Here is a 25,811-nt window from a genome sequence, read left to right as displayed (position 1 = left end):
CTTTTGTGCAGGCCTGTGTGTAAATTATCTCCTTTTGTCTTCATTGTAAGCCTGCGGGCCGCTAGTACTAAGACCCACTTTGCAGATAAGGAAACTAAGATTTAAAAAGATGAAGCAGTTCACCCAGAATCACACAATTGACATCACTTCTTCCCCATGAGGCCCTCAGGAGGCAGGCTCCTTCCAGGGCATGACATTGCCTTCCTAAGGGTGGCCCTTGTCCTCGGCACCCAGGATGGTTGGCAGCATTATATCCAAGGCAGGAGAAAGAGAAGAAGCAAAGAAGAGAGGAGAAGACCCAAGAAAAGCTCACAGGTGATGCCACGGGACACGTTGCCAACCTCTCCTCAGCCAGAATATAGTCTCATGATAACCAGTCAGGTTGTTGGCAAGATGTTGACAGAGCACTTGACCTGAAGCAGCAGGGGCAACTGAAGAGAGTCTAGTAAAGGGATCATGTTCCAAGGTGCGGGTGCATTTAAGAGAAGCAAACTTGGGATGGTGTCACACATCAGGGTTAGTAATAATGGGGACCATTGTAACTGCAGGCCTGAGGGCCTTGGGAGGGATGGTTATGGGAAGCCAGAGACAGAGTGGTAGCTGAAGGAGACGGATATTCCTACTGAGCTTTGGTAGAAGAAAGCCATCCTCAGTACTTCCCTGGTGGTCCAGTGGTTGAGAATCCGCCTTCCAATGCACGGGGCATGGGTTCAATCCCTACTCAGGGAGCTAGGATCTCACATGCCAGAGGCAACGAAGCCCAGGTGCCACAACTCGAGAATCCATGCACCGCAAGGAAAGATACCACCGGATGCAACCAAGATTCTACTTACTGCAACTAAGATCTGAGGTAGCCAAATAAAGAAATATAAATAAATACATAGAGAAGTCACATTTTAGAGATACTGTAGAATTAAAATCAAGAGATCTGATGATGTCATTAAAAATGGAAAAGTAAGAGACTTTAGAAAACAATTATAAAGCTGGCAAAAACTTATCAGGATTGACTTTTATAGAACTCTGAATTTGAACAAAATTTTACAGCCCCCAGGGGAACATTAAAAAAGGAACATGTGGTCCTTCCACAGTGGCAGCCTTTGAAGAACAGCAGCCATGGCTCTGAGCTACCCCATGGCCATGGGCCTCAGCAAGAGCTGCAAGGTGACCAAGAATGTGAGCAAGCTGAGGCACAGTGGCCGTCGCGGGCACCTTACCAAACACACCACATTTGTGCAGAACGTGATCTGGGAGGTGTGCATCTTATGAGCAGCAGGTCATGGAGCTGCTCAAGGTCTCCAAGGACAAGCGGGCCCTCAAGTTCATCAAGAAAAGGGTCGGGGGAGAGAACAAGATGGCGGAGGAGGAGATGGACACACAGTACATCTCTCTCCACGGATACATGAGGAATACACCTTCAGACACACAAGCGCACACAGAACACCAGCTGAGCGCAGACAGGAGGACCTGACCAGTGGAAAAGAGTATGTAGAACCATGCAAAACTTGGTAGGATGAAGGAATTAGGGAGAAAAACAGGAGTGTTAGTAGGACTGGACCTGCCCTCGGCAGGTGGGGGAACTGAAGCAGGGGTCTGATCCATACGTTGGTGCCACTGTCTCCAACATTTAAGGCTGAGAGTGAAACAGCTGATCTGTGGCAGCCTACTTGCTGCAGCCATACATACCCTGAACAGGAGCGCTGGTCCCCTGGAACGTGCAGCGGCTTGGAGCTGGAGTTTAGGGATTGTGGAACAATACCAGGGTGAGGGCTGCTGTTGACTGCAGACAGACAGATTGAGGGGATGTGAGGGAGATCGTGGTGGGAAATGCCTGTGGAGGAAGGCCAGGCAGCCATGGAAGCAAGGTGATACTGCTGAGTCACACATGGAAGGGGAGCCATCACCAAGCCTCTCTCTCCCCACACACCAGCATTGGCAGCTGAACAGTAGAGAGGCTGGCCCATCAAACGCCTGACGCACTGAACTACAGAGTAGGACCCCAGCTAGGGTGCTTTTTTCAGTGACTGATGCAACGATCTACAGAGCAGGACCCCGGGCAAGGAAGCCCTCTAAGTGCCTGAATGGGCTGAGCTACAGAGAAAGACTGACCAAAGAGGCCTTCTGATTGCCAGCTACAAGAGGCTCGGAAAAAGACTGTGATAGAACCATAACTCCTGCAGCCGAGGCAGTCCATGTCCCTGCACCCTTGGCACTGCCAGGGTCCCCACAAGCCAAGCAGCTGCACCACCTCCACATTCAACTCTCACTGGGGCAGAGCTGCCACAGGCAGAAAAAGTCCTGTCAATACATGCAGGGTTGCTTCTGATAGTGTCTGACTCTTTGCGACCCTGTAGACTATGGCCTTCCAGGCTTCTCTATCAGAGAAGGGGTTCTCCAGGCAAGAATACTGGAGCGTATTGGCCAATACTGGTTGCCATACCCTTCTGCTGCTGCTGCTGCTGCTGCTAAGTCGCTTCAGTCATGTTCGACTCTGTGCGACCCCATAGAGGGCAGCCCACCAGGTTCCCCTGTCCCTAGGATTCTCCAGGCAAGAATACTGGAGTGGGTCGCCATTTCCTTCTCCAATGCATGAAAGTGAAAAGTGAAAGGGAAGTTGCTCAGTTGTGTCAGACTCTTAGCGACCCCATGGACTGCAGCCTACCAGGCTCCTCTACCCATGGGATTTTCCAGGCACGAGTACTGGAGTGGGTTGCCATTGCCTTCTCTGGCCATACCCTTCTAGAGCACTATATTTCCTGCTGCCCTAGCCGCCAACCCCTCTGACTACCTGGTGCTGCCAGAACCCCTGCGACCCAAGCAACTGCACCACCTCCACACCTGGCCCTCACAGGGGCAAACCCAAGCCCTCCAGGGCAGCCTCAGGAGGAAACCCCAGTGGATGACCCACGTGTAGAGGTGGAAATAAAACCACAGTTGAAACCCAGGGGCAGTGTGGCTAGGGAAGAAGACCCAAACCTTTCCCACCAGCTGTACAAGCTGCAGATTAAATCCACACGATCTTTGTGTGGACTAGGCAGACTTTGTATCTATGGAATATATAAAAGGCCATTGAGAGCTCCCACAAAAGTAAACACACTAGTTCTGATAGCTGTGGACATCGGAGGCAAGAACACACAGGAGTAGGACCAGATTAGAATCTGAGCTGCCCCCACAGCAGGTCCAGAGATCAGCACAGTGTTGGAGGGCATCCTAGGGAGGTGAGGTGGACTCTGACTCCCAGTGCGGGAAAGGACTCTGACAGCAGTGACTCAAGAAAAATATTTTTTTTACTTGTTCTGTAGATTCTTTTGGATTTTTTTTCCCTTTCACCCCCCACCCCCGTTGTAGTTGTTGATTTTATTGGCACTAAGAATCCAGTTAAGCTTTTGAGCTTTTTTTTTTTTCTTAGTCACATTTTTTATTGTTGTCTTAAACCTCTGCCTCTATGTTGGGCTTTTGCAGTTCCATGGAATTTTCCTCTTTTTTTTTTTTTTCTTTTTTTTCTATCTTTAATTTTTAACTTGTTAAACCTATTGTTTTTCTACATTTATTCCTTTGTTTGCTTTTCCTACTGTTCTTTCCCCCTTGCAGTTAATTTTTTAATGTATATAAATCTTCTTTATCTACCTCTATTTAACTTTGCATATTTATTATTTCTTTCCTTTCTTTCAACATATTTGTTAAGTGTTGTTTTCATTGCTTTATTCCCCACTTGGCACCTTTAGTTTTGTTTTCCAGTTTGTGCTTAAGTTAGTTTTGTTCTTAATTGGTAAATATAATTTATTTCCTTTATTAGCCAGGTCAGTCTACTGTACTTTATTTTTGTTGGACTGTTTTGACTTTGCTCATGGGTGTATATGTGTATATTCCATTATTTTAATTATTATTTGCCTGATTTTGTAACTACCATTTGTCTGGGATTCATCTTTGGTTTCTCGTTTTTGGATATTTGTTGTAATCTCATTTAATGCCATAGCAAACCACTTGTAGAATCTTTGTTCCTGACCAGAGATCAAGCCCTGAGCCTTTGGAGTGGGAACACTGACTCTAAGATCCTAGACTACCAAAGAACTAACCCTAGGGAGTATCAAACAGTGAGAACTCACACAAAGGAAACCACTTGAATACAAGATCCAGCATCACCCAACCACCAGTAGCACTCTGTGCAGGACGTCTAATCTAAACAACAAACAAAACAAAAATACAAACCTAACCATCAGCAGATAGGATTACCACCTCACTCAGCCTTGCCATCAGAAGATAAACCAAGAAACAAAAACTAAGCACAAATCTCACCCTATACGAAGCTCACACCAACCACTGGACCAATCTTAGAATGGAAGAAACCAAAAGGAAGAAAGAATTCAACCTTCTTCAAGGAAAGAATTCAACTTTCCTTGAAGCCTGGGAAAAGGAGACTTCAAACACAATAACTTTTTAAAAAAATAATGAAAAGGCAGAGAAATACAACACAAATGAAGCACACTAGAAACACAGAAGTATAAATAAATGAAGAGGAAATAGGAAAACTACCTGGAAAAGAATTCAGAACAATGATAGTAAAGATTATCAAAAACCTTGAAAACAAAATGGAGAAAATGCAAGAATCAATTAATAAAGACCTAGAAGAATTAAAGAATAAACATACAGAGACAACACAATTACTGAAATTAAAAATACTCTAGGAGGAATCAACAGCAGAATATCTAAAGCAGAAGAACAAATCAGTGAGCTGGAAGATAAAATGGTGGAAATAACTTCTGAAGAGCAGAATAAAGTAAAAGGAATGAAAAGAGCTGAGGAGAGTCTCAGAGACCTCTGGGACCATATCATATGAACAGACATTCAAATTATAGGGGTCCCAGAAGAAGAAGAGAAAAAGAAAGGGTATGAGAAAACTTTTGAAGAGAGTATTAGTTGAAAATTTCCCCAACATGGAAAAGGAAATATTCACTCAAGTCCAAGAGGCATGAAGAGTCCCATATAGGATAAATCCAAGGATAAACAGGCCAAGACACATACTAATCAAACTAACAAAGACTAAACACAAAGAAAGAATATTAAAAGCAGCAAGGGAGGAGCAACAAGTAACACACAAGGGCAACCAAATGCACTTACCAGCTGATCTTTCAGCAGAAACTCTGCAGGCCAGAAGGGAATGTGAGGGTATATTTAAAGTACTGAAAGGGAAAAATCTACAACCAAGACTACTGTACCCGGCAAGTATCTCATTCAAAATTGATGGAGAAATAAAAAGCTTTTCAGACAAGCAAAAGTTAAGAGAATTCAGTACCACCAAACCAGCTTTACAACAAATGTTAAAGGGACTTATACAGTCAAGAAATACAACAGGAAAAAAAAAAAAAAAGATCTACAAAATCAACCCCAAACAATTAAGACAATGGCAATAGGAACATATATATCAATAATTACTTTAAATGTAAATGGTTTAAATGCTCCAACCAAAAGACACAGACTGGCTGAATGGATAAAAAAACAAGACCCATATATATGCTGTCTACAAAAAACCCACTTCAGACCTAAAGACACATATAGATTGAAAGTGAGAGGATGGGAAAATATATTCTATGTCAATCGGAAGCAAAAGAAAGCTGAAGTAGTAATTCTCATATCAGACAAAATACACCTTAAAATAAAGATTACAAGGTATAAGAAAGGACACTACATAACGATCAAGGGATCAATCCAAGAAGATTGTAACAATTGTAAATATCTGATCTCTGTTCGTTTCCAAGGCAAACCATTCAATATCACAGTAATCCAAGTCTATGCCCCAACCAGTAACGCTGAAGAAGCTGAAGTTGAACAGTTCTATGAAGACATACAAGACCTTTTAGAACTAACACCCAAAAAAGATATCCTTTACATTATAGGGGACTGGAATGCAAAAGTAGGAAGTCAAGAAACACCTGGAGTAACAGGCAAATTTGGCCTTGGAATACAGAATGAAGCAGGGCAAAGGCTAATAGAGTTTTGCCAAGAAAATGCACTGGTCATAACAAACACCCTCTTCCAACAACACAAGAGAAGACTCTATACATGGACATCACCAGATGGTCAACACCGAAATCAGATTGATTATATTCTTTGCAGCCAAAGATGGAGAAGCTCCATACAGTCAGCAAAAACAAGACCAGGAGCTGACTATGGCTCAGACCATGAACTCCTTATTGCCAAATTCAGACTGAAATTGAAGAAAGTAGGGAAAACCACTAGACCATTCAGGTAGGACCTAAATCAAATCTCTTATGATTGTACAGTGGAAGTGAGAAATAGATTTAAGGGACTAGATCTGATAGATAGAGTGCCTGATGAGCTATGGAATGAGGTTCATGACATTGTACAGGAGACAGGGATCAAGACCATGCCCATGGAAAAAAAATGCAAAAAAGCAAAATGGCTGTCTGGGGAGGCCTTACAAATAGCTGTGAAAAGAAGAGAAGTGAAAAGCAAAGGAGAAAAGGAAGATATAAACATCTGAATGCAGAGTTCCAAAGAAGAGATAAGAAAGCCTTCTTCAGCGATCAATGCAAAGAAATAGAGGAAAACAACAGAATGGGAAAGGCTAGAGATCTCTTCAAGAAAATCAGAGATACCAAAGGAACATTTCATGCAAAGATGGGCACAATAAAGGACAGAAATGGTATGGACCTAACAGAAGCAGAAGAAACTAAGAAGAGATGGCAAGAATACACAGAAGAACTGTACAAAAAAGATCTTCACGACCAAGATAATCACAATGGTGTAATCACTGACCTAGAGCCAGACATCCTGGAATGTGAAGTCAAGTGGGCCTTAGAAAGCATCACTATGAACAAAGCTAGTGGAGGTGATGGAATTCCAGTTGAGCTATTTCAAATCCTGAAAGATGATGCTGTGAAAGTGCTGCACTCAATATGCCAGCAAATTTGGAAAACTCAGCAGTGGCCACAGGACTGGAAAAGGTCAGTTTTCATTCCAATCCCAAAGAAAGGCAATGCCAAAGAATGCTCAAACTACCGCACAATTGCACTCATCTCACACGCTGGTAAAGTAATGCTTAAAATTCTCCAAGCCAGGCTTCAGCAATATGTGAACCGTGAACTTCCTGATGTTCAAGCTGCTTTTAGAAAAGGCAGAGGAACCAGAGGTCAAATTGCCAACATCCGCTGGATGATGGAAAAAGCAAGAGAGTTCCAGAAAAACATCTATTTCTGCTTTATTGATTATGCCAAAGCCTTTGACTGTGTGGATCATAATAAACTGTGGAAAATTCTGAAAGAGATGGGAATACCAGACCACCTGATCTGCCTCTTGAGAAATTTGTATGCAGGTCAGGAAGCAACAGTTAGAACTGGACATGGAACAACAGACTGGTTCCAAATAGGAAAAGGAGTATGTCAAGGCTGTATATTGTCACCCTGTTTATTTAACTTATATGCAGAGTACATCATGAGAAACGCTGGACTGGAAGAAACACAAGCTGGAAACAAGATTGCCAGGAGAAATATCAATAACCTCAGATATGCAGATGACACCACCCTTATGGCAGAAAGTGAAGAGGAACTCAAAAGCCTCTTGATGAAGGTGAAAGTGGAGAGTGAAAAAGTTGGCTTCAAGCTCAACATTCAGAAAATGAAGATCATGGCATCCGGTCCCATCCTTTCATGGGAAATAGATGGGGAAACAGTGGAAACAGTGTCAGACTTTATTTTTCTGGGCTCCAAAATCACTGCAGATGGTGACTACAGCCATGAAATTAAAAGACACTTACTCCTTGGAAGAAAGTTATGACCAACCTAGATAGCATATTCAAAAGCAGAGACATTACTTTGCCAACAAAGATTTGTCTAGTCAAGGCTATGGTTTTTCCTGTGGTCATGTATGGATGTGAGAGTTGGACTGTGAAGAAGGCTGAGCGCCAAAGAATTGATGCTTTTGAACTGTGGTGTTGGAGAAGACTCTTGAGAGTCCCTTGGACTGCAAGGAGATCCAACCAGTCCATTCTGAAGGAGATCAGCCCTGGGATTTCTTTGGAAGGAATGATGCTAAAGCTGAAACTCCAGTACTTTGGCCACCTCATGCAAAGAGTTGACTCATTGGAAAAGACTCTGATGCTGGGAGGGATTGGGGGCAGGAGGAGAAGGGGACGACAGAGGATGAGATGGCTGGATGGCATCACTGACTCGATAGACGTGAGTCTGAGTGAACTCTGGGAGTTGGTGATGGACAGGGAGGCCTGGCATGCTGTGATTCATGGGGTTGCAAAGAGTCAGACACAACTGAGTGACTGAGATGATTATAAACAACTATATGGCAATAAAATAGATAACCGGGAAGAAATGGACAGATTCTTAGAAAAGTTCAATCTTCTAATACTGAACCAGGAAGAAATAGAAATTATGAACAACCCAATCATAAGCACTGAAATTGAAGCTATGATCAAAAACCTCCCAAAAAACAAAAAGCCCAGGACCAGATGGCTTCACAGGAGAATTCTATCAAACATTTAAAGAGCTAATGCCTATCCCTCTAAAACTCTTTCAAAAAATTTCAGAGGAAGGGACACTTCCAAATTCATTCTACAGGACCACCATCACCCTGATACCAAAACCAAAGACAACACAAAAAAAGGAAACTATAGGCCGATTTCAATGATGAATGTAGATGCAAAAATCCTCAACAAAATTTTAGCAAACAGAATTCAGCAACATCAAAAACTCATACACCATGATCAAGTTGGGTTTATTTCAGGGATGCAAGGATTCTTCAATATATGCAAATCAATCAGTGTGATACACCATATTAACAAATTAAAAGATAAAAACCATATGATAATCTCAATAGATGCAGAAAAAGCCTTTGACAAAATTCAACACCCATTTATGGTTAAAACTCTTCAAAAAATGGGCATAGAAGGAATCTACATCAACATAGTAAAGGCCATATATGACAAGCCTACAGCAAACATTATTCTCAGTGGTGAAAAACTGAAAACATTCAGCCTCAGATCAGGAACAAGACAAGGGCATCCACTTTTGCCACTATTATTCAACATAGTTCTGGAAATCCTAGCTACAGCAATCAGAGAATAAAAAGAAATAAAAGGAATCCAGATCAAAAAAGAAGAAGTAAAGCTCTCACTGTTTGCAGATGACACGATACTATACATAGAGAGCCCTAATCAGTGAATTTAGCAAAGCTGCAGGATACAAAATCAATACACAGAAATCACTTGCATTTCTATATACTAACAATGAAAATTCAGAAAGAGAAATTAAGGAATCGATCCTGCTCACCATTGCAACAAAAAGAATTAAATATCTAGGAATAAACTTACCTGAGGAGACAAAAGAACTGTACACAGAAAATTATAAGACACTGATGAAAGAAATCAAAGATGACATAAACAGAGGGAGAGATATTCCATGTTCCTGGGTAGGAAGAATCAATACTGTGAAAATGACTATACTACCAAACGCAATCTACAGATTTAATGTGATCCTTATGAAATTACCAATGGCACTTTTCCCAGAACTAGAATAAAAAATTTCACAATTCATATGGAAACACAAAAGACTGTGAATAGCCAAAGCAGTCCTGAGAAAGCAGAATGGAGCTGGAGGAATCACCCTTCCTGACTTCAGGTTATACTACAAAGCTACAGTCATCAAGACAGTATGGTACTGGCACAAAAACAGAAATATAGACCAATGGAACAAGATAGAAAGTCCAGAAACCTATGGATACCTTATTTTTGACAAAGAAGGCAAGAATATACAATGGGACAAAGACAGCCTCTTCAACAAATGGTGCTGGGAAAACTGGACAGCTACATGTAAAAGAATGAAATTAGAACACCTCATAACACCATACACAAAGATAAACTCAAAATGGATTAAAGGCCTACATATAAGACCAGAAGATATAAAACTCTTAGAGGAAAACATAGGCAAAACACTCAATTACATAAATCAAAGCAAAATCCTCTATCACCCACCTCTAGAGTAATGGAAATAAAAACATAAGTAAACAAGTGGGACCTGATTAAACTTAAAAGCTTTTGCACAGCAAAGGAAACTATAAGCAAGGTGAAAAAGCAACCCTCAGGATGGGAGAAAATAATAGCAAATGAAACTGACAAAGGATTAATTTCCAAAATAAACAAGCAGCTCATACAACTCAATACCAGAAAAACAAACAACCCAATCAAAAAGTGGGAAAACAACCTAAACAGACATCTCTCCAAAGAAGGCATACAGATAACTAACAAATACATGAAAAGATGCTCAACATCACTCATTATTCAGTTCAGTTCAGTCGCTCAGTTACATCCGACTTTTTGCGACCCCGTGAATCGCAGCACGCCAGGCCTCCCTGTCTATCACCAACTCCCGGAGTTCACTCAGACTCACATCCATCGAGTCAGTGATGCCATCCAGCCATCTCATCCTCTGTTGTCCCCTTCTCCTCCTGCCCCCAATCCCTCCCAGCATCAGAGTCTTTTCCAATGAGTCAACTCTTCGCTCATTATTAGAGAAGTGCAAATCAAAAACTACAATGAGATATCACCTCACACCAGTCAGAATGGCCATCATCAAAAAGTCTACCAACAATAAACGCTGGAGAGGGTGTGGAGAAAGGGGAACACTCTTGCATTGTTGGTGGGAATGTAAATTGATACAGCCACCGTGGAAGATGGTATGGAGATTCCTTAAAGAACTAGGAATAAAACCACCATATGACACAGCAATCCCACTCCTAGGCATAAACCCTGAGGAAACCAAAATTGAAAATTTTTCATTGCAGCACTATTTACAATAGCTAGAACATGGAAGCAACCTAGATGTCCAATGACAGATGAATGGATAAAGAAGTTGTGGTTGTATACACAATAGAACATTACTCAGCCATAAAAAGGAATGCATTTGAGTCAGTTTTAATGAGGTGGATAAACCTAGAATCTATTATACAGAGTGAAGTGAGTCAGAAAGAGAAGGATAAATACTGTATTCTAACCCATATATATGAAATCTAGAAAAATGGTATGGAAGTATTTATGGGGCAGCAATGGAGAAACAGACATAGAGAACAGACTTATGGACATGGGGAGAGGGGAGGAGGGGGTGAGATGTATGGAAAGAGTAACATGGAAACTTACATTACCATATGTAAAATAGATAGCCAACAGGAATTCGCTGTATGGCTCAGCAAACTCAAACAGGGGCTCTGTATCAACCTAGAGGGCTGGGATGGGGAGGGAGATGGGGGTTCAAAAGGGAGGGGATATATGTATACCTATGGCTGATTCATGCTGAGGTTTGACAGAAAACAGCAAAATTCTGTAAAACAATTATCCTTCAATAAAAAATAAATTAAAAAAAGAATGTAAAGTAATTAGCCTCCAATTAAATAATTTTTTTTAAATAAAGGGAAAAAAAAGGGTGGGGACACACAAAAAATGCCAAGAGAAAGAGAGGAGCTGAGCAACGCCATGGCCTCCATGAGGAAAGTGGCAGCCAAGAAAGACTGAGCCCTTCTCCTCTGTGCACAATAAACCTTTTAAGATTAAAAAAAAAAAAAAGGAAAGAAGCAACACAATTTTCATTCTAAGAAAACCCACAGTTCAGTTCAGTTCAGTTCAATTGCTCAGTCATGTCTGACTCTTTGCAACCCCATGGACTGCAGCACCCCAGGCTTCCCTGTCCTTCACCAACTCCTGAATCTTGCTCAAACTTAAGTCCATTGAGTCAGTGATGCCATCCAACCATCTCATCCTCTGTCATCCCCTTCTCCTACCTTCAATCTTTCCCAGCCTCAGAGTCTTTTCCAATGAGTCAGCTCTTCGCATCAGGTAGCCAAAGTTTTTGAGCTTCAGCTTCAGCATCAGTCCTTCCAATGAATGTTCAGAACTGATTTCCTTTCTGATTGACTGGTTTGATCTCCTTGCAGTCCAAAAAACCACTGTGACATTTTAATTTACCTACTTATTATCCCCCAACCCCCACCTCACCAGCAGGCATGAGGATGGTGGTCCAGATTCTTGGTGTGGGCTTGCTGGTATCAAACGGGGCAACCCTGATCCTGGTCTCTAGGAACTGTCGTTGTATGATTTGACCCGTCTGATGGATCCTTGCGAGATGAGTCTTGGAACTTTCTCAGGGCTAGGGTAGCTTTCCAGGTAGTGTTTGTCAGAAGTATTTAAAGGTGAATGTTCTATTTGCAGCTCCCTGGAGCAGGCAATGGGCCTTCCCTGGTGGCTAAGCAGTAAAGAATCTGCCTGTAATGCAGGAGACCCAGGTTTGACCCCTTCGGGCAATCCCCTGGAGGAGGGCATGGCAACCTGCCCCAGTACTCTTGCCTACAGATTTTCATAGACAGAGGAGCCTGGAGGGCTGCAGCCCATAGGGTTGCAAAGAGTTGGACATGATTAAGCAACTAACATATACACACACACACAAAGCAGGGGATAGCAGACAGGGCCTGCAATGGATGGACGAGTAGTCTGGATAGGGGAAGTTCAGGGGGGAGGTGCATGGGGGCATAAAGGCTTTGGGTGCCATCTGCATATTCTGGGCAATCAGGAGAGACGTGTGTGTGTCCCACACCTGCAAAATATCTAAGACCCTAAGTTTTCACCTCTGACTGACCTTTAAGGTGAAGTTGCTCAGTCATGTCCGACTCTTTGCTAACCCATGGACTGTAGCCTGCCAGACTCCTCCCTCCATGGGATTTTCCAGGCAAGAGTACTGGAGTAGGTTGCCATTTCCTTCTCCAGGGGCTTTTCCCGATCCAGGGATCAGACCCAGGTCTCCTGCATTGCAGGCAGACACTTTACCACCTGAGCCACCAGGAAAGCCTGACTGATCTTTAAGCTCCACACAGAGAATGATAGCTAAGTCAGAGTTGAAAAAGACCTGGCTTAGCATTGAAGAAGTGGCCCAATCAGTGACAGAACCAATCAGAAAAGACCGGGAGAGTTTTCTTTTCTTTTCCTTTTTGACTCTTTTCCTTTAAGGAAATCTCTGTCAAGTGATTAGTTTCTTGATTAACAAACAAGAAGAGACTTCAATGGTCAAACATGACAAAGACCATGGTCTTTTAAAAAGTAGTTCAGAAGAGTCACTAAACAAACAACATCCCATACTAAGCAGTAACAAGAAATCACAGGGGTAAAAAACCTGATTTCCAGTACCATATTATGATACGCAAAGTGTCCATTTGGGGGGAAAAAAAATAAGCTACATATAAAGAAACAAGAGAATATGGCTCATTTGCAAAAAAGAAAGAAAATAATTAGAAGTCATTTCTGAGGAAGGTCAAACATTGGATTTACTAGACAAAGATTTTAGATCAAATAAACTGTCTTAAATATATTCAAAGAACTAAAGGAAACCATGCACAAGGAAATAAAAGAAAGCAGGAGAACAATGTCTAAACAAATAAAGAGATAATAGAAATTACAAAAAGGAACCAAACAGAAAGTCTGATGTTGAAAATTACAATGATTTAGATGAAAAAATTACCTGATGGGCTCAATGATGCATTTGAGCAGAGGAAATAATCAGCAAACTAGAAGATAAATCAATAGAGAAGGAAACCTGGGAAATTCACAAAAATTCAGAAATTTAAGAACATACTCTTAAACAATCAATGAGTCAAAGAAGAAATCACAGAGATATTAACAAATTTTTTGAGATAAATATGAAAACATAAAATCTATAGAATGCAGTGAAAGTAGCTTTCAAAGGGAAGTTTATAGCTTTAAATGTCTTTGTTAAAAAGTAAGATCTCAATACTCTGATTTCTCTTCAGATTGCATAAATCATTTACCCTTTAAAAAATAAGATCTCCAGAAATCTCTGTCTGTCCGGTGGTTAGGATTCCACACTTTGACACGTGAGGACCTGGGTTCTATCCCTGGTTGGGGAACTAAGATCCCACAAGCCACACAGCATGGACCAAAAGAAAAAAATCATTTTTTTAATAAGATCTCAAATCAATAACCTAACCTTACATCTTTAAGAAATAAAAAAAAAAGGGGGGGGGGCAACTAAATCCAAAACTTCAAAAAGAGGAAATAAAAATTAGAGTGTCAATAAATGAAATAGAGACTAGAAAAAAAATAAGGAAAGTCAACGAAACCAGAAGCTGATTCTTTTAAAAGATCAACAGCACTGACAAGCCCGTAGCTAGACCAGCGGTGGAAGGTGGTGGGGGTGGTGCGGAGACCAAAATGACCAGAATCTGAAATGACAGTGGGGATGTCACCGCAGACTTCACGGGAAGAATGAAAAGAGAATATTATGAAAAATCATTTGCCATAAATCAGATAACTTAGATAAAATGGACAAGTTCTTAGAAACACACAAAGTACCAAAACTGACTCAAGAAGAAACAGAATCATTAAGATAAACTTGTAACCAGCACAGAGATTGAATCAACAATAAAAACTCCCCAATAACAACAAAAACCCAGGACCCAATGGCTTCACTGGTGAATTCAACCAATCATGTAAAGAAGAATTGCCACCAATCTTTCTCAAAATCTTCTCAAAAACTTAAGAGAAAAGAATGGTTCCTAACTTATTCTATGAAGCCAGCATTACCTTAATACTAAAGCCAGACAAAGACATCAAAGCCATCAAAAAAAACCCTACAGCCCTTATGCATACAAATGTGAAAATCCTCAGCAAATCAGTATCAGAACAAATGCAGCAGCATACTGAAATGGTTATCCTCTGTGACCAGATGGGCTTTATCTCAGGAATGCAAGTATAGTTCAGCATACAAAAATCAATCAATATAACAAAGCACATTAATACAAGTGAGGAAAATACTATATGATCACCTCAATTGATATGGAAAGAAAACTGACAAAATTCAACATCCTTTTATGGTTTAAAAAAACACTCAATAAACTAGGAATAAAGGAAACTGCTTCAACATGGTAAAAAGTATTTATTTAAAAAAAAATACACAGCTAATAAACTCAATGGTGAAAGACTGACAGTTTTCCTCTAAATCAGAAACAAGATAAGAATGCCAACTTTTGCCATTTCTATTTAACATTGTCCATAAGTTCTAGGCAGGCCAATAAAGAAAGAAAAAATAAATAAAGAGCACCTAACTTGGAAAGAAATAGATAAAATTATCTCTATTTGCAGAAGACATGATCTTATATAGAGAAAATCTTGAAGAATCCACACAAAAAAAAAAAAAAAAAAAAATGGAGCTAATAATTGAATTCAGCAAAGTTATGGGATAAGACCAACATAATTATCTGTTATACTTTTAAACACTAGCAATGAACAATCTGAAAAGGAAATTAAACAATTTCAGTTATAATACCATCTAAAAGGAGAAACATTTAGGAGTAAATTAAACCAGGGAGGTACAGTAACGAATCCTACAAAACATTACTCAAAGAAATTAAAGACCTGTGGTAATGGGTTGAAAGACTTAGTAACATTATTAACAGGAACACTCCCTGAGTCAATCTACAGATTTAGTGCAATCTCTACCAAACTCTCAGGAGCCTTTTTTTTTCAGAAATGGAAAAGCTGATCCCAAAATCCATCTGAAATTTCAAGGGACTCCAGATAGCCAAAGTAATCTTGAAAAAAGAAGAACAAAATTGGAGAACATATATCCTTAATTTTAAAACTTAGTACAAATTCTGAGAGTAATCAAAGTTATGTGGTGCTGGCATAAGGATAGGCGTATAGATCAATGAAATAGAACTAAGAGCTCAGAAATAAATCCATACATCTTTGGGCAATGGATTTTTGGTAAATGGACAAAACCAATTAATGAGGAATGAATCATCTTTTCAACAAATGGCCGGGCGACAACTGATGTCCACATACAATGGGCCCACATGAATGAATTTCGACACGCTTACATCATATACATAAATTAAGTTAAAAATCATCAAAACTTAAACGTAAGAGCTAAAACTATAAAACTCTTAGAAGATAGTAATAAATCTTCATAACCTAAAATTCAACAATGGATTCTTAGATGTGACACCAAAAATAACAACAAAAGACAAAAGCAATTAAAATTCATCAAAATGTAAAACTTCTATGCACCAAAGAACACTGTAAAGAGGGTAAAATGACAAGCCAGAGACTGGGAGGAAAATATTTTCAATCATCTATCTAGGAACTGTTTACGGTCCAGAATGTAACAAAAACTCTTACAGGTCAACAACAAAAGGATAACCAAATTTTTAAAAAATGACCAAAGGGCTTGAATAGACATTTCTTCAAAGAAGATAAATGACCAACAGACACATGAAAATATGCTCAATATAATTAATCACTGCTGCTAAGTCGCTTCAGTCATGTCCGATTCTGCAACCACAGAGACGGCAGCCCACCAGGCTCCCCCATCCCTGGGATTCTCCAGGCAAGAACACTGGAGTGGGTTGCCATTTCCTTCTCCAATGCATGAACGTGAAAAGTGAAAGGGAAGTCACTCAGTCATGTCCGACTCTTAGTGACCCCATGGACTGCAGCCTACCAGGCTCTGCCATCCATGGGATTCTCCAGGCAAGAGTACTGGAGTGGGGTGCCATTGCCATCTCCAGTGGCAATTTAACACTAGGGAAATTCCCCAATTCCCCTTGAATTCCCCAATTCCCAATTGAATTCTCCAATTCAACACTAGGGAAATGCAAATCAAAATCACAAGTTACCACTTTACACTTACTGTAGAAAATAACAGGTCTTCCCTGGTGGGTCAGTGGTAAAGAATTCTCCTGCAATGCAAGAGACTCGTTCGGTCTCTTCAGTTGGACATGACTGAAGTGACTGAGCGCACAGGCAGGCACGCAGAAAATAACAAGCATTAGTGAAGCTATGGAGAAACTGGAACCATCATACATTGTCAGTGGTAATTCAAATGGTGCCACCAATATGGAAAATGGCTTAAGGGTTCCTCTTTAAGTTAAACACTGAACTACCATACGGGCCAGCAATTCCACTCCTAGATATGTACCCAAAGGAACTGAAATCAGATGTTCAAACAAACACTTGTATGCACGTATTCATAGCAGCACTACTCACAACAGCCAAAGGTGAAGACAACGTTGTGTATATTTTACCACAATTAAAAAAATGAAAAAAAAAAGTGCCAGCTGGTCCAGTGTGCGTGTGTGCGTGCGTGCATGCTCAGTCATGCCCGACTCTTTATAATCCCAGGGACTGTAGCCTGCCAGGTTTCTCTGTCTGTGGGATTTCCCAGGCAAGAACACTGGAGTGGGTTGCCAGTTCCTTCTCAAGGGGATCTTTCTGATACGGGGACTGAACCCACGTCTCCTGCATTGGCAGGCAGATTCTCTACCACTGAGACACCTGGGAAACCCTCAGCAAGTCTTCGTTGTACATTACACATAAGAAAATGAAAAATGGAAGGTGTGAAGAGGTCTCTCAGATTTCCAGTTGTCTCAACTTGATGGAAGACGTCTGTGGCATTTTAAAACCATGACTGCAAAATTTGTTCATTCTCCCTGTCATTGATAGGTGGGGCCTTTGACCCCTTCATTTGAATCTGGGCTCTGTGATTGTTCAATAAAATGCAGAAGTGATGCTGTGGATGCAGTGCCAGTTTCCAGGAGCAGATATCAAGAAACAGCCAGTTTCTACTTCCTGACCCTTGGGTCACTTGGTCTTGGAACGTGGACTCCACGCTGTGAGGAAGTAAAATCTGCTCCCTGAGAAGGCTCACGGACAAGAACTGAAGGCCAACTGCAACTTGCCAGCCAGGGAAAGAAGCGTCTTGAAAGTGAGTCTTCCAGCCTCAGTAGAGCCATCTGAGCTGGGATCACATGGAGGAGAGACAAGATGCCCCATGGAGCCCGGCCCAGACTACAGAGCTATAAGCAAACAAACAAAACTGCTGTTATTCTGAGCCACCAAGTTCTGTTACACAGCAAATCAGGGAGTGATTTGGAGACAGAATAGTGACCACTGCTCCCCCAAAGAGGCATCTCTATTTAGTACTTCACTATTAGCTTCTCTTGGGCTTCCCTGGTGGCTCAGATGGTAAAGAATCCACCTGCAAGGCCAGAGACTGGGGTTCAATCCCTGGGTTGGCAAGATCCCCAGGAGGAGAGCATGGCAATCCGCTTCAGTATTCTTGTCTGGAGGATCCCATGGACAGAGGCGGCTGGCGGGATACAGTCCATGGGGTTGCAAAGAGCCAGACATGACTGAGAGACTAAGCACAACATGTTAGTTTCTCTTTCTCTCTTTGCTTCTTTTGTCCTCTTTTACCCTAGTGTTCAGTCCTTTGATAGCACTTTATTATTTACAAATCTCATTCACATTGCCTGTCACCTTGTTCCTTTGCCTACAATGGCAGTCAGTCCATAGCCAGAAACAGTGTTCATTCAAGGCTCTTATAGAGACCCTCTTTTATTCTAGGTCCTGGTCACCCAAAACAGCACCCATGAAGCAAACCACTGACGCCTCTGGGTGGAAGAAACTTTGTTTCAAAAGATTGTTCCAATTAAAGAACTCTTCTACATGTCAGGCAGGATCTAATCACTAGCATTTCCTCCACTGCAGCTCAGAGTTAAGAAGAATGAATGGCTAAGGATGGGTTCCCCAGAAGCAGACTGTAAGATAAAGATTTGTGTGCAGACATTGTCTTAGGAAGAACTCCCAGGAGAAAACCACAGAGGACGGGACAAGCAGGGAAGACACCGAGCAGGGGTGCAGTCTCAGGCTAAACCCACAGAAGATGGCCCCCAGCCTGCTCCTGTAGGGCAATTCTAGAGAGTAAATGCCACCTCAGGGTCACCCGAAGGCAGCAAAGAAACCGAGCTCTCACCATTGAGTGAGGCCCTCCTCGGCTGCTCCCTCTCAACTCTCCTCCGATGGCTGCACGTGAATCCTTATTTTCTTGACTCACCATCTGTGTTGCTTTTTAGTTGGGTGCTGGCTGAGTGGAAGGGTCAAAATTCTGCTCTTTCCCTAAACCTCTCGGCATTCTGGTTTGGGTTTCTGTAGAGTTTTTCTATGCCGGTTGTACTAATATTTCTGTGAAACCTCTGGTTGGTGTTTTTAAGTGCCCCTGGAATTTTGGAGAAGTCTGTGAGATGCCACCCTAGCCCGAATTATCCAGGTATGGGGCCAAGCGCTGGTGCCGCATCACTGGAGTACCAGTCTTTCCCTGTAACCCCATTCTCCTTTCCCAGTCTTGGAGGAAAATGCAAACCATCTTTTTGGATTGTGCCACTTCCACCAAACCCTTCTTACCATCCCAGACCCCTCAACTATCAGCCATAAATCCCTCAAGAGATCTTAGGAACTCTGTGTCCTGAAGCTTGACCTGTCCGCTGGCTGAAAGTGGATCAACTCTGTTACCAAGTGGCCCAGATTTATTCGGTCCCTTTTGTCTTCTTGTAATATATATGCAAATAATCACTAATAAAGAGAAATCTTAGGAAAAGAAAAAAACTGGGCTCCAAAATCATTGCAGATGATGACTGCAGCCATGAAATTAAAAGACACTTGCTTCTTGGAAAGAAAGCTCTGACAAACCTAGATAGCATATTAAAAGCACAGACATCTTTACCAACAAAGGTCCATATAGTCAAAGCTATGGTTTTTCCAATAGTCATGTGTTGATGTGAGAGTTGGACCATAGAGAAGGCTGAGCACCAAAAAATTGGTGCTTTTGAACTGTGGTGTTGGAGAAGACTCTTGAGAGTTCCTTGCACTGCAAGAAGATCAAACCAATCCATCCTAAAGGAAATCAGTCTTGAATATTCATTGGAAGGACTGATGCTGAAGCTGAAACTCCAATACTTTGGCCACCTGATGTGAAGAGCTGACTCACTGGAAAAGACCCTGATGCTGGGAAAGATTGAGGGCAGGAGGAGAAGGGGATGACAGAGGATGAGATGGTTGGATGGCATCACCAACTCAATGGACAGGAGTATGAGCAAGCTCTGGGAGATGGTGAAGGACAGGGAAGCCTGGTGTGCTGCAGTCCATGGGATTGCAGAGTTGGAAACAACTGAGCGACTGAATAACAACAACAAAAAAACAAAGCCACTGGCCTCTCTTTCCTGGGATGAAGATAGGAAAAGATGTCCATTTATCTTACTCTGTTTTTCTTAAGAACCTGCCTGCCAATGCAAGAGGCATGGATTCAATCCTTGGGTCGGAAAGATCCCCTGGAAGAGGGCATTGCAACCCTCTCCAGTGTTCTTGCCTGGAGAATCCCATGGACAGAGGAGACTGGCAGACTGCAGTTCATGGAGTCGCAAAGACTTGGACACCACAGAAGCGACTTAGCACGCATGCATGTTTTTCTTAATAATCCATCCTGTTTTATAAACTTCATGCCTGCATTTTTCAGTAGTACACACTATTGCAGGAGCTTAACTCTAAGGCTAAAATAAAAAATTTTTTTTTAAAAAACACCTTTTTCTTAAATTATGTGCCAGAGAGAGAATTTTTAGAAATGTAATATTGGAGCATAACTTTCCCACCAAAACCCAGTATGAGTTCTCAAAAGATGTCTAGACATTGGATGAGGAACTCAAAAGGCACTTTCCTAAAGAAATAATGCCTGTATAGCACAGGGGAATCCTGCTCAATATTCTGTAATAACCTCAGTGGGAAAAGAATTTGAAAAAGAGCAGATATGTATATAACTGAATCACTTTGCTTGCTGTTCACCTGAAACTAACACACCATTGTTAGCCAACTGTTTGTTATTGTCAAGTTAATACGTTGCGTCCCACCCTTTTGTAACCCCATGGACTGTAGCCCGCCAAGCTTCTCTGTCCATAGGATTTTCCAGGCAAGAATAACTGAATGGGTTGCCATTTCCTTCTCCATAACCAGCTAAGCCCCAACATAAGGTAAAAATGTTTTACGTAGAAATAACGCAATTGACTATGGTAAGCTTTCAAGTTCAGCCCACAGAAATTAAATATATATTAATATATTACAATATATTAAACATGCCATTTGAAATATTAAAATAAAATGATATAGTGTAAGTTAAACTAACAATATAACCAATAATGCATTTAAAGAGTAGGAAATAAAGCTACGGAAATTGGTAACTATGGCACAGCACAACAGAACAAAGTAAGAAAATACTTTGTTAATTTGAACAGCACTGCTTCAGGAAAGGTGGGTCTAATCAGAGGGTGCCTGCAGACTCAGGGCCCCTGGGACTTCTGGATCCCTCTAGGCATGGTAAGAAAACTCCTAAGGGAGTCTGGAGAACTCCTTTTTAAAAAAATTTAATTTACTCTTCAAGGAACCCTGGAAAGAGAGGAAAAGCTCAAGGCACGGCGATATCACTCCTAGAAGAGCACACAACTATGAAGGCATTTGTCTTGGACATCAGGGCCTGGGGGTTAGGCAGATCAGGAGCTGGGGTGAAGAGACCCTAGCTCTGAGCTCCCTCGCAACTCAACCATTTACTTCCTCATGATAGAGGATAACATCACCTCCTTCTGTTATGTGCCTCAGCGTTGCTGGTTCCAGAACAAGGATGCCGCCAACACCTAAGGATAATGGCAGCAATCAGGATGTGCAACTGACATACGAGACCTGAAAACACATGCATCTGTGCATTTACCCATGACCCACCTACGCCCCGGCAGTGTCCACTCCCTGCCCTCAGGGCCCAGTTAGAAGCGACCAGAGGCAAAGAGAGACCAGACGGTGCCCTTGGAGAAGACGGGGAAGCTAAGAGCTGAGACAAGAGTAGGTTTGCAGGAAGACCTGCTGAAGTGATGCCTACTGCATCTGCACCCTAAAGAGGGCGGTGGTCCCAGGGCAAGGCTAGCACCCATGCAGAGGGGAGAGCAGCTCAACGTTGCAGAGCACCCTGAGGCCCCGGCTGGACCTGAGGGGCCCAGGCAGGCAGAGAGGCCCAAGGACTTGCCCACAGGCCTAGTTAAGGAAGGGCATGCCTGCAAGCATGCTGTCGTGTCAGCCGGCTGCAAACCTGCCCCAGGGCTGTGGCCCCCTCGGGGAGGTCCGGAGAACAGAGCTGTGATGGCCACAGACACAGGAGGCTGGAACAAGGCCCTGCACCCCTAGGGTCGCCATCCAAGAGAACTAGCTCCAGGACCACCACTCACCCCCACCCCAGTGTCCATGATGGCCCCTCAGAGCTTAGACCCAAATGTCTGGGGACAGGGCGATGGCTCCAAAAGCAGAAAGCTGCCAATTTCCAGGCGCACTAAGCAAACCCAGATGGGCTGAATTCTCTTGAATGGATGCAGTTTCTACGAGTAGATAAAAACCTGGGAACCCTGGAAACTGAGTTATAGGAAATATTTCATGGACCCTGGGGTTTATGCTTGAGAAATCCGTACCCAGGTCTCCGGGTGATCCTCGCCAGTGCCTGTCAGATCACCCCCGGAGACACAGTCATTGAGATGGGCTATCTTTTATAGTCCCACTCTGGTCTCCTTGGAAATAAGCCTTTCCTTTCCAAAGCCACATTTACTTTCTCACAACTTACCCCCTTTGCCCTCCAATTAAAAAAAAAAAAAAATACCACAAACCCCTCCAGGATTTCTATCCTCTCCCCTTAGCCTCTGCCCAGGGCCACCCTGGGGACCCGGGGTTAGGATGGCTTCAACCACTGTCGCCTCCCCGCTGCCACCCCACATGCTTTTTGGGGGACCCTGGAGAAGCAGAGTCTCTCCATCATATGATGAAGAGAGTCAGTTGGGTCAATGGTTGCTGGGGAACCTCCACGCTATTAACCCAAGGAAGAGTGATCCCATGTCAGACCAAGACTTTGTCCAGTTTTTGAAAAGAACCCCAAGGCGATCTTCTCCCTCCTGCTTCCAAAGGCTCAGGAGCTGTACCTCCTGTATCTCTGTCACCCCCTCCACTCAAAGAAGCACATGGCAAGCCAAGGGTTGTGGGGAGAAGGGAGAGGGGAGAGAGGACGGAGCCAGGCGGACTGAAATCTATGGGCTGGAACTTCAAGACTGTCGACTTTGTCCCAGGCACCTACCTCTCTCGTGGGGCGAGATAAGGAGATGCTAGGTGCAAGTATATTCAAAACTCTATTACATGAACGGCTCCTTGCTTATTATAACAACTCCCGCTAGGATGCCAGTAAAACATTTAGTTAGGAGGTACCAATGCAACACAGGAATCAAACCCTCGGGATTGCTTTGTTCATGGAGATTTTTGACCTTTAGAATGTGTGACATCAAATTCTGTGTGTCGAGCAGGCCAATTTGCCACTTTTCGTGTTTTCAAAACATTTTCCAGACACTATCCCACCAGTTGAAGAAATAGCCAGCGAGGTGGCTGTGACACTGTTTCTTGTTCTCCTCTGAGAAGATATAAAGTGTCTCAACTGAAATCTCACGGCTGGCATGGATGGCGCCGTGTCCTTCAGTGTCGATAGTAAAGCAGGTGAACCTCCACCAGAAAGGATACAAGGGGAATCTTGTAAGAAACAGAAAATTCATTGTAACTTCAAAATCTTTTTTTTATATATATATACCAGCTTCCCAGCTCCAGAGAATATGAGAATGCGAGAGGGAAGGACACTATAGAATCATATGCTGGCTACTTTCCAACAACCTTCTCCCAGGCTCTGGACATAGAAGCAACCAAAGATAATTTGATGAGAGCACAGAAATCATTCATCAACCAATTACCAAGCCCACACTGTTGTATAGGGCGCAGGCCTTGATGCTGGGTATAGATTTACTGTACTTGAAGACTGTTTCTGTGTACCAAGCCTAATACCTTTCCAGAATCATCTGTCCCAAAACATAAACCATCTCATTTCCTAGGCACACTGTCAGGACAGAAAAAGGAAGAACTAACTTTTCTTCCAAATACACATTGCAAAATCCACATGAAGGAAATGGATTTCTAGCGAAAGTGAAAGTCGAGCAGTCGTGTCAGACTCTTTGCAACCCCTTGGACTGTAGCCTGCCAGCCTCCCCTGTCCTTTAGGCCAGAATAGGAGTGGGTAACTGTTCCCTTCTCTAGGGAATCTTCCCAATCCAGGCATCAAACTGAGGTCTCTCCCACACTGCAGGCAGATTCTTTACCATCTGAGCCCCCCAGGGAAGCTCATTTTTAAAGAATCGGAATAAAAGAAGAGATACTAACAATAGCTAACATTTGAGTCCATGGTACGCCATGGGCTGTGCTACATGTTTTACATCTATTAACTCATCCAATCATCACATTAAACCTAGGAGCAAGATACTATTTTCATCCCCATTTTACAGACAAGGAAACTGAGGGACAGAGAGCTTCCGGAGCTTGCCTGAGGCCACGCCCAGAGGCAAAGGGGAGACCCAGGCCCAGGTGGTGGGTCTCAGAGCCTGTGTTCTTAACCACCACCCTCCACTGCCTTTCTGTGTGTGCTGCTCGCTCATCGTTGAAAAATACCAGACTCGATGGCTGTCTCTTTACTTCCTAGACAAATCGGCAGGTTCCATGAGGTTATGGGTAACGCTGATGGCTACATTACCAACCTTAACAAATCACACTGAAACTCAGCTGGAACCATAGCTGATTAGATACCTCCCAGAACTTTACCAGTAATTGTTCCCTCACGTCAGACTTCCGAACACATTACCTGGCAGCTGTTCTCACACACTTGTGCTAACTGGGTGCAAAACAAAAACCAAACTGGTGGTTTCCAGATAGAAATTCTATAAAAGGATTCAGCTTCTCCTAAGTTCTTGGGTTTCCAGGAAACCAGAAGTGACTGAATGATGTCACACCCACCGCCGGGATTTCTCATCCAGGTCCATCCACGTGGACTCCATTCAAGTCTGCATCCCGGGTAAGGGTGGGGATGGGGGTGGGAGGGGAGGCGGCTCTCCTTGCTCCAGAACCTGCAGGATTTTGTCTGCTCAAGATCCAGTCTCCACTCTGGGCAGTTACACCCCAGAGGCTGTCAGGGTCCCTCTAAGAAACAAATTTGGCTGGATGCAACCAAGCTCACCCATCCCAAAGGGGGCCACCCCTCCCCTGGAAGCCATGAGCTCCCTCCTCCAGGCTGTAGGTCTCACCACCGGAAAGAGATCTTAGAGACTTCCTGGGGCGGCCTTGCTTCTGGCCCACAGACCTTCCCTCTTGTTCCTCCCCGCCCCGTGTCTGCTGGTTCTCTTATTCCAGTCTGCACATCTCACGAGCAGCCAGGAGCCCCAGGAGAAAGGAAAAGGAGACATCGTGGGTCGTTTTACTCCACATTTTCCAGCAGATTGCTGGCCTCCTAAAAGGGAAACCTTAATTCTCAGCCTTCCCAACCCAGGAAATTCCCACAGCAGGGTCTAAGGCCCATTAAGACACCAAATAGCCTCCCAGGCTCTGAGGGTCTGAGACATTCAGAGGTCCCTGGAGCCCGCATGGCTACAAGTCAGGTGACACCAAGTCTCTTAGGACTCGCTTCCTGGGGGCTCACCTCTGGGAGCCTGAGGCACCTCCCCAGGGGGTGGCGGTTGCTGGGCTTCTGAACTGACTCTTCCTTGGAGGGGCAGGCGCTCTGCCTTCTTGTCTGAGGCTGCAGGGTACACAGAGAGTGTCAGACCTCTCTCCTTGCCAGGGCCTGCAGGCTTTCAGCATCTCCGTGGAGGCAGGGCTTTGCCTTTACTGCCCAGGGAGCATCCTCGGTCATTGCCCCACACCCAGAGCTCATTTCCCCAAAGGAAAGGTTTCTCGGGCTGATGAGAGCTCCAGCTATCCTTGCTGTTAGGTGTCCTCAGACGCACGCCCAGCTCCCCTACCCTGCCCTGTCACTGCGACTGTCCAACACCCCCACCCACCACCAATCGAGCCA

At 43.2% G+C, this 25,811-nt stretch overlaps 1 pseudogene; it reads left to right on the top strand.

Annotated features, from left to right (window-relative positions):
- The first annotated feature begins 1,113 nt into the window (after positions 1–1,113).
- Positions 1,114–11,530, top strand: LOC102269989 (large ribosomal subunit protein eL36-like; annotated as a pseudogene).
- Positions 11,531–25,811: the final 14,281 nt, after the last annotated feature.

Source organism: Bos mutus, chromosome 21, assembly GCF_027580195.1.
Source record: "Bos mutus isolate GX-2022 chromosome 21, NWIPB_WYAK_1.1, whole genome shotgun sequence".
Taxonomy (NCBI): Eukaryota; Metazoa; Chordata; class Mammalia; order Artiodactyla; family Bovidae; genus Bos; species Bos mutus.
This window is presented reverse-complemented; position numbering and strand designations above follow the sequence as displayed.